Below are 9,831 nucleotides of genomic sequence, written 5' to 3'. Positions count from 1 at the left end.
TTAAACCACGCCCAGTCTCTACTCTGACAGGCCGGCTCGGAAGCCGGAACTACTACTGTCATCAGGGTATATTATAATATCTTTGTCAGGAACAAGTCAGTTCTCTGTTTTGCCCTGCGAGGTGGGACAGAGAGCCCATATATACGAAAATTACATTTACCACTTATTACTTAGCTAATAAAAAATACATAGTATACAATCGGTGACTCATTGTCATATTTATCCTGATACCAGATTTGAATTGACGCAATTCTAACACTATTCTTCAGTGGGTTTCTTCTGACAGATGTGCCATCCATGGCAGGTGCTCTATTGTGCAGGCTGAGAGAAGGTCCGAGCTATGTGTATTAAGTGTGCTACTGTCCTTATGAGACTGTTCCACTTGGAGAAACACTCAAAGCGTTTGGAGCTCAGAAGGTTCTTGGAGATTTGAGTGACATTAGTCACCTGTGGGCTTATATCAGAAGCAGAGTTGATAAAGTCAAACAACACTAGAGGTTTGGAGTGCAGGGCTGGATTCTGAAGAAAGTCTGGTCCTGACAGCCATGTCATGTTGCTGTGGAGGGCTACTGTTACGGCTCTAGACCCATGGTGAGCTGGGTTGAGATCTGTGGGCACGTAACTCCATTGGTCTGGGGATATGATTGGCCGGATACACTGAACTCTGTTGCTCACATAGACGTAGAACTGCCTTGTTTGGTTGTGGATGTACCCAAAGCACCACTTTGATGTCCGAATAGTATGTGATGCTGTCAAACTTCAGATCCATCTCCTCAACTATCAACTCTCCTCACTATCCCAGTCTGGGGATAGTGAGGTCTGGCTTACACTTTTTCCATCTTGAGTGTTGACCTTCAGGTAAGCTATAGCTGTTCTACTCCTCTTCCATGTCTGCAGCAAGGGGTGAATCCCAATCTTCCGCTCGCGTAGAGCTCTCAGTTGTAGCATGCCTTGTATGGTGACAGTGGCTAGGAAGCCAAGTGGATTAAAATAGGCTATTGACCGTAGAGAGCACTCCCCTGCGTGTGTATGGCTTCTTGTCGTCTACAGCTTGGAATGTGAATATGTCTGCTGTGATGTTCCAACACACTTCTAGACTGTGCTGTAGGGGAGATCATCAGTGAGGAGGTTTATATTCCTGTGCTCAAGGACACTGATGGCTTCTGTTTCGGTTGCAAATGACTTCAGTGAGTCATCGACATAGAACACACGTTCGATGAACCTTCTCACATTGCGGCCAAAGTCATCTTTTTCTTCCTTGGCTGCGCTCCTTAGGCCGTGTATGACGACAGAATCTGACGGCTATTGCCAAAGACATGGACACACATTCTGTAGTCCACAATGTTACTGCTGGGGTCATTGTTGCGATACCACAGGAAGCGGAGGAAGTTTCTGTGATCCTCCCTCAACACGAAGCAGTGGAACATGTGCTGGATATCAGCAGTGATAGCCATGGGTTCTTTCCTGAACCCCATGAGTACCCCCAGCAGGCTGTTGTTGAGATCAGGGCCTGTGAGGAGTACATAATTGAGGGAGACTCCTTCGAATGGTGCACTTGAGTCGAACACCACATGGATCTGGTCTGGCTTTTTAGGGTGATTGACTCAAAATGAAGGGAGGTACCAGCATTCTAGACCTTCCTGGAGTGTTGGAGCTACCACTGCATGGTCGTTGAGGAGCATTTTCTGCACAAACTCGAAGAAGTGCTCCTTCATCTGAGGCCGCTTTTCTAGAGTACAATGGAGTGAGGTGAGATGACTAAGCGCACTCCCTATTGTTAGGCAGCCGTCGTCTGGAAGGGCAAGGGCGTGACCCAGCTGTTGGAGCTGTCTTGGCAGACCTTAATGTCCATGATCTGAAGGAATCTCGTGTCGTTGATCGAAGGTGCAAGTTTGTGATCGCTAGTGGTGCCACAGCAAATTGACTGACCCAGGTTCTCTGCAGTAAGTGTCTGTGAGTTGTCTTGCAGGTTTGGCTTGTCGAGGATCTGCTGTTGTGCTCCATAACTGAGCTTCTTCTTCAGTCTAACCTGACTGTTGCATGGGCTGAGGTAGGTTGGACAACCATTTTCCAAGATGGATGTATTGAACGAGCTCACCTGAGATGGTTTGTGGGCACCTCTTAGACACACGTCGCAGATGACAACCCAACCTAGGTCTAGTTTCTGGGCAAATGGAGCATCGCAGGACCGTTAATTTGGTTCCTGACTTTATGTACTCTCAAGACATCTCTGCCTGAGCCTCCCGGGTGGCGCAGTGGTTATGGGCACTGTACTGCAGCGCTAGCTGTGCCACCAGAGACTCTGGGTTCGCGCCCAGGCTCTGTCGTAACCGGCCGCGACCGGGAGGTCCGTGGGGCGACGCACAATTGGCCTAGCATCGTCCGGGTTAGGGAGGGCTTGGCCGGTAGGGATATCCATGTCTCATCGGGCACCAGCGACTCCTGTGGCGGGCCGGGCGCAGTGCGCTCTAACCAAGGTTGCCAGGTGCACGGTGTTTCCTCCGACACATTGGTGCTGTTGGCTTCCGGGTTGGATGCGCGCTGTGTTAAGAAGCAGTGCGGCTCGGTTGGGTTGTGTATCGGAGGACGCATGACTTTCAATCTTCGTCTCTCCCGAGCCCGTACGGGAGTTGTAGCGATGAGACAAGATAGTAGCTACTAAAAACAATTGGATACCACGAAATTGGGGAGAAAAAAGGGTAAAAAAAGACATCTCTGCCTAAGAGGAGAAGTATGTCTGTCAGGATCCAGAGGTGGGATCTGCGATGCGTATCATATGACTGTGGTGGCGAGCTGTGTTTGAGTGGGAATTTCTAAGTGGTTGTTAGGGACTAGGTTACATTTGATGAGTGTGGGAAGTCGGAGACTCATCTTCTCACCGACTGACTCCACAACGTAACCACAGGCCCTCCTACCGGCTGTCTCTGTGAGTCCCGCACACGCCTTGACTTTGAAAATGTCAAAGAACTCTGATCTTGCTAGAGACCGATTTGCTTTGTTCATCCAGTTTAGCATACATCCTTTTGGAATCTTCACAGCGTCCTTTGGGGAACACATTAACGAGGCTTATCTTGGAGGATGCTCTCGCGCTCATTTCTTCTCTACACACCTTGGTGGTGCACTTCGATGTGATCTCCTGATTGGCCGGTTCATCTTCCTCCCCGCCATGCTCTGAAGAGGAAGGGGATGAGCTTAACTTCCATGGAGCTGGGCCGGGATGGAGTGCTGAGTGGTTCCGGTCACTTTCGCATTTGTTGCATTTCCCCCGTTTCCTTCCAGTTCTTGGCGAGATGATTTGTGGAAGAGCAACACTGAAAACACCTCCTTCTTGAATCCCTCCATTCCTCTGGTTGTTGGCTTTGCTTGTGCTGGCCAGGATCGTATGACCTGGTGTAAGCTGCTCATCTGTCTGCGTTTGGTTGGTGGCACAGGGCATGTTATCTCATGTATCTGTGTCGGCAGAGTCAAGTGGTTTTTCATCCCTCACTCTGTTGAACTGCTGACTTGAACTAAGGCTAGCGTGGTCTAAGGTGTGCTGAAGGCTTTTCTGACGTGGGATTGGGGGTGAGACCCTGCCAGCTAAACCAAGATCTACTTCCTGTAGAGCTGCCTCCAGTATTTCTGCCTCAGCAAAATAAGCATTTTTCTCTTTCTCTTCCTGCAGGGCATCCCAAGGTAGCTTTGAGGCGGGCCTTCTCAACCTTAATGCCTATCTCTCTCTTTGCATAAGCTGCTCTGGCTTGCGCTGCTTCTGCTTTGGCTCTCGCTTTGGCACCCTTGAACTGGCTGACGACCTCGAACTGACTGATGATTTGTAAGAGCAAGAACTTATAGACTGTGCATCGAATTCTCCATGTCTCTGTTTTCGTCTTGCTGCATAGCATTTTCCTTACTACTTTCTGCTAGGATGTGAGGTAAGTGTGGCACGGAGGATCAAGACTTAAGCTGGTGATGTCGTGATGGCTTGCTCTGCGCCAAGATGACAGCCCCTTAGCTCTCAAATCCTTGCTGCTCTACGTGGAGGTTCCTCTCTTACGGGTAGCTATGCCTGTCTTTTCACTAGCAGGCTGGCATTTTGGAAGTTTACTTGAATCACAGTGTGCAACTGCAACAAACCAAAAATGACATATTTTCAGTTACAGTAGTATAGAGCACAGAATGTCTTACACAATAACTGCACTAAATGTATGCAATAAGGAATAAGAATACTCAATCTAGAGTCAAAGATAAAGTTACTAGAATGCTACTATGCTTGATATTGCTAAGCTAGGTGTCCCTAGAGAGAAATAGCACTGAAGCTAATGCAAAGAAGCTAACAGCTAACTCAGTTCTTAATCTTTTACAGAAACATAAAATGTATGTGATAAGCATTTATCTTGTGTTAATAAACAAATATACTTACAGACATTGCATTTTACAACACTTATAAAGGATGTTGAAGGATTGTAACTACTCTGTCACACTTGTACATCTTACACATTGCTTCACTTCTGAAATTGCTTTCTGTCACATGACACAAACAGGTTAGTTCTACACTGCTGCACTTAAACTGCCACTAGGGGTTGCTAAACAACTAACGGATCCAGAAAACACACAACACAATGCTACAGATGTTTCAGGTTTTGAGGGAGCGTGCAATTGGCATGCTGCATGCAGGAATGTCCACCAATGATGTTGCCAGAGAATTTAATGTTAATTTCTCTACCATAAGCCCTCTCCAATGTCATTTTAGAGAATTTGGCAGTACATCCAACCGGCCTCATAACCGCAGACCATGTGTATGGCGTCGTGTGGGCGAGTGGATTGCTGATATCGAAGTTGTGAACAAAGTGCCCCATGGTGGTGGTGGGGTTATGGTAAGGGCAGGCATAACCTATGGACAATGAACACAATTGCATTTTATCAATGGCAATTTGAATGCACAGAGATACCATGACGAGATCCTGAGGCTCATTGTCGTGCAATTCATCCACCGCTATCACCTCATGTTTCAGCATGATAATGCACAGTCTCATGTAGCAAGGATCTGTACACAATTCCTGAAAGCTGAAAATGTCCCAGATCTTTCATGGCCTGCATATTCACTAGACATGTCACCCATTGAGCATGTTTGAGATAATCTGGATCGACGTGTACGACAGTGTGTTCCAGTTCCCGCCAATATCCAGCAGCTATGCACAGCCATTGAAGAGGAGTGGGACAACATTCCACAGGTCACAATCAACAGCCTGATCAATTCTATGCAAGGAGATCTCACGCTGCATGAGGCAAATGGTGGTCACACCAGATACTGACTGATTTTCTGATCCATGCCCCTACCTTTTTTAAAGGTATCTGTGACAAACAGATTCATATATGTATTCCTAGTCATGTGCAATCCATGGATTAGGGCCTAATGAATTTATTTCAATTGACTTATTTCCTTATAAGAACTGTAACTCAGTAAAATCTTTTAAATTATTGCATGTTGCGTTGATGGCTACCTCAATGCTCAGGTAACCTTAATTTAAAACTTTCCCACCAGGCCTAGGTGGAAGGTCACTGAGGGCGAGTCAGCTAGCAGATTCAGCGCACTAGCGCAATGCCAGGCAAAGTTCACCCACAAACGATGTTGCGTTTGTCATCGCGAAGGCAAAGAAAACATTACAATAATTTGCCAGGGTCATGTTTGTCTGGCCCACACACCATAATTCATCATCATCATCACCATTTGGTTGCCAAGTTTGTTGCCAAGGAGGGTACCACTACCAAGCAACCTACCAACTTTGAAGAAGGTAAAAGAGCAAGGAGAACTAAAAAACCCCGGCGAGAGGTGCTACACGTCACAGTGGCCATAATAAGGAAGCGGAAAACAACTGTAGAGAACAAGATGGCGTTCAGAGAGAAATTACCAGGGGTGTATTCATTACGGAAACCATTTACCATTTAAGAACCAAACGGGAGCAAACGGAACGAAACGGGGAGGGACCTACCATAGAACAGAATCGGCATAATGACTACACCCCAGAAAATCTCCCAGAGGAACTACATTGTTGCCAGTGGCAGTAGTGCAGACCATTTCTAAACCTGTACTGTCTTTGGCAGGAGCCTACTACGGAGCTAGCTAGTTAGCCAGCCAAATGCGGAAGCGGACGATGAAGTGGATTCTGAATCTAATGGCGGTAGAATCAAGGAGAATTAGAATATTGTCCAAAAGAATGGAAAACGGAGGAAAGTAGACTACACTTATGAGAATGTCACATTGTGTCTTGTAGGAGTATGGCTTGTAAATGAGCAGCTGATCAAATGACCAATCTTGAGGAATCCATTTGAGATATCTAAACTGGTGGAGAAAGTGCTGAGTAGAGTGAGGGCTGTGAGGATCATGAGAGGCGGGCTGGTTTAGATTTTTTGTGCTTCTGAGCATCAGAAGAAATGTTGCGTCTCACCCGAATTTATATGTTTGAAGGGTTGTGTGTGTCTCTTAGGAACCCATCAAAGAGGTTATATCTGGAATCTCGTGGGAAGTAGATGCTGAAGAGACTATAAATATTCCTGGAGTGATTGATGCACGTCGGATGAATTGAGTGGTGAATGAAGAAGTGAAGTCTCTCTGTTCTTTTGTTTTTGATATGGAGTCCCCCTACTCAAGTGCAGTTAGGGTATCTTAACTACAGAGTAAGAGCCTTTATCCCAAGACTAATTCATTGAGATCATTGTAAAGCTTTAGGTCCTTTCAAGTGTTTGCAGAAGGGAGAAGCCAAGATGTCCAAGTTGTCGAAAATATAATGTTATGTGTTATAAAAGTAATGAACATGTGACATGTTGCAATTGTGGTGGGAACCATGAAGCCACATCTTTCAAATGCCCCACAAGGGTGAAGAGAATGAGGAGTCCAAAGTCAGGGCTATCCAGAGCATATGTGCAGCAGCTGTTAAAAGGGTTGAGGATGTGAATGGGGGCACTTGAAGAGTCCATGGTGGTTGATAGGCCTTCACTGCATGGTGCAGGGGTTGCCTTTCACCAGCAGGATCCTGACATTTTAAAGGTTAAGAAGGTGGACTTTGTGGCCTTTATAGCTATAATGATAAATGACACTGCCAAGGTGGAGAGAAGTCCCATGAATAAATAAATCATTGTGGAAGCGGAGGGGCGGTTCCTGGGGCTGTAAGATTTCTTGGCGAAGAAGTTACATGCTATATTGTCACAAGCCGTACCACCTTCTCGGGCCTTAGAGCCTGAGAAGGGAGATATCAAATTTTATTTGTCACATACACATGGTGAGCAGGTCTTAATGCGAGTGTAGCGAAATGCTTGTGCTTTTAGTTCCGACCATGTAATATCTAACAAGTAATTTAACCTAACAATTTCACAACAACTACCTTATACACACAAGTGTAAAGGAATGAATAAGAACATATACATAAAAATATATGAATGAGTCATGGCCGAATGGCATAGGTAAGATGCAGTAGATGGTATAGAGTACAGTATATACATATGAGATGAGTAATGTATGTAAACATTGTTTAAAGTGGCTGGTGATACATTTATTACATACATTTTTGCATTATTAAAGTGGCTAGAGTTGAGTCAGTATGTTGGCAGCAGCCACTCAATGTTAGTGATTGCTGTTTATCAGTCTGATGGCCTTGAGATAGAAGCTGCTTTGATGCACCTGTACTGACCTCGCCTTCTGGATGATAGCGGGGGTGAACAGGCAGTGGCTCGGGTGGTTGTTGTCCTTGATGATCTTTATGGCCTTCCTGTGACATCGGGTGGTGTAGGTGTCCTGGAGGGCAGGTAGTTTGCCCCCGGTGATGCGTTGTGCAGACCTCACTACCCTCTGGAGAGCCTTACGGTTGTGGGCGGAGCAGTTGCCGTACCAGGTGGTGATCCAGCCCGACAGGATGCTCTCGATTGTGCATCTGTAAAAGTTTGTGACTGTTTTTGGTGACAAGCTGATTTTCGTCAGCCTCTTGAGGTTGAAGAGGCATTGTACACCTTCTTCACCACACGGTGATATGTACACCGAGGAACTTAAAACTTTCCACCCTCTCCACTACTGTCCCGTGGTAGGGGGCTGCTCCCTCTGCTGTTTCCTGAAGTCCACAATCATCTCCTTTGTTTTGTTGACATTGAGGTTGTTTTCCTGACACCACACTCCGAGGGCCCTCACCTCCTCCCTGAGGGCCGTCTCGTCGTTGTTGGTAATCAAGCCTACCACTGTAGTGTCGTCTGCAAACTTGATGATTGAGTTGGAGGCATGCATGGCCACGCAGTCGTGGTTGAACAGGGAGTACAGGAGAGGACTGAGAACGCACCCTTGTGGGGCCCCAGTGTTGACGATCAGCGAGGTGGAGATGTTACCTACCCTCAACCTGGGGGCGGCCCGTCAGGAAGTACAGGACCCAGTTGCACAGGGCGGGATTGAGACCCAGGGTCTCGAGCTTAATGACGAGTTTGGAGGGTAATATGGTGTTAAATGCTGAGCTATAGTCGATGAACATAGGAATACATAGGTATTCCTCTTGTCCAGATGGGTTAGGGCAGTGTGATTGCGTCGTCTGTGGATCTATTGGGGCGGTCAGCAAATTGGAGTGGGTCTTGGGTGTCAGGTAGGGTGGAGGTGATATGATCCTTGACTAGTCTCTCAAAGCACTTCATGATGACGGAAGTGAGTGCTACGGGGCGGTAGTCATTTAGCTCAGTTACCTTAGCTTTCTTGGGAACAGGAACAATGGCTGCCCTCTTGAAGCATGTGGGAACAGCAGACTGGGATAAGGCTTGATTGAATATGTCCGTAAACACACCAGCCAGCTGGTCTGCACATGCTCTGAGGACGCAGCTGGGGATGCCTTCTGGGCCAGGAGTCTTGCGAGGGTTTAAAGGTTAAGTTTTACTCACGTTGGCTGCAGTGAAGGAGAGCCCGCAGGTTTTGGTAGCGGGCCGTGTCCATGGCACTGTATTGTCCTCAAAGCGAGCAAAGAAGTTGTTTAGTCGGTCTGGGAGCAAGACATCGTGGTTCGCGACGGAGCTGGTTTTTCTTTTGTAGTCCGTGATTGACTGTAGACCCTGCCACATACCTCACGTGTCTGAGCCGTTGAATTGCGACTCTACTTTGTCTCTATACTGGCGCTTAGCTTGTTTGATTGCCTTGCGGAGGGAATAGCTACACTGTTTGTATTTGGTCATGTTTCCGATCACCCCCGATTTAAAAGCAGTGGTTCGCTCTCAGTTTTGCACGAATGCTGCCATCAATCCACGGTTTCTGGTTGGGGAATGATTTAATAGACGCTTGTGGGTACAACATCACCGATGCACTTGCTAATAAACTCGCTCACCGAAACAGCGTATTCATCAATGTTGTTGTTTGACGCTATGCGGAACATATCCCAGTCCACGTGATCTTGAAGCATGGAATCTGATTTGTCGGACCAGCGTTGAACAGACCTAAGCGCGGGTGCTTCCTGTTTTAGTTTCTGTCTATAGGCTGGGAGCAACAAAATGGAGTCATGGTCAGCTTTTCTGAAAGGAGGGCAGGGGAGGGCCTTATACGCGTCGTGGAAGTTAGAATAACAATGATCCAGGGTTTGCCAGCCCGAGTTGCGCAATCTCTGCTGCCAATGACTGGAACGAACTACAAAAATCTCTGAAACTGAAAACACTTATCTCCCTCACTAGCTTTAAGCACCAACTGTCAGAGCAGCTCACAGATTACTGCACCAACAACTACCTCTTTCCCTACTGTATTTAATTAATTTATTTATTTAGCTCCTTTGCACCCCATTATTTTTATTTCTACTTTGCACATTCTTCCACTGCAAATCTACCATTCCATTGTTTTACTTG

This window comes from Oncorhynchus nerka, linkage group LG18 (genome assembly GCF_034236695.1).
Source record: "Oncorhynchus nerka isolate Pitt River linkage group LG18, Oner_Uvic_2.0, whole genome shotgun sequence".
Lineage (NCBI taxonomy): Eukaryota > Metazoa > Chordata > Actinopteri > Salmoniformes > Salmonidae > Oncorhynchus > Oncorhynchus nerka.
This window is presented reverse-complemented; position numbering follows the sequence as displayed.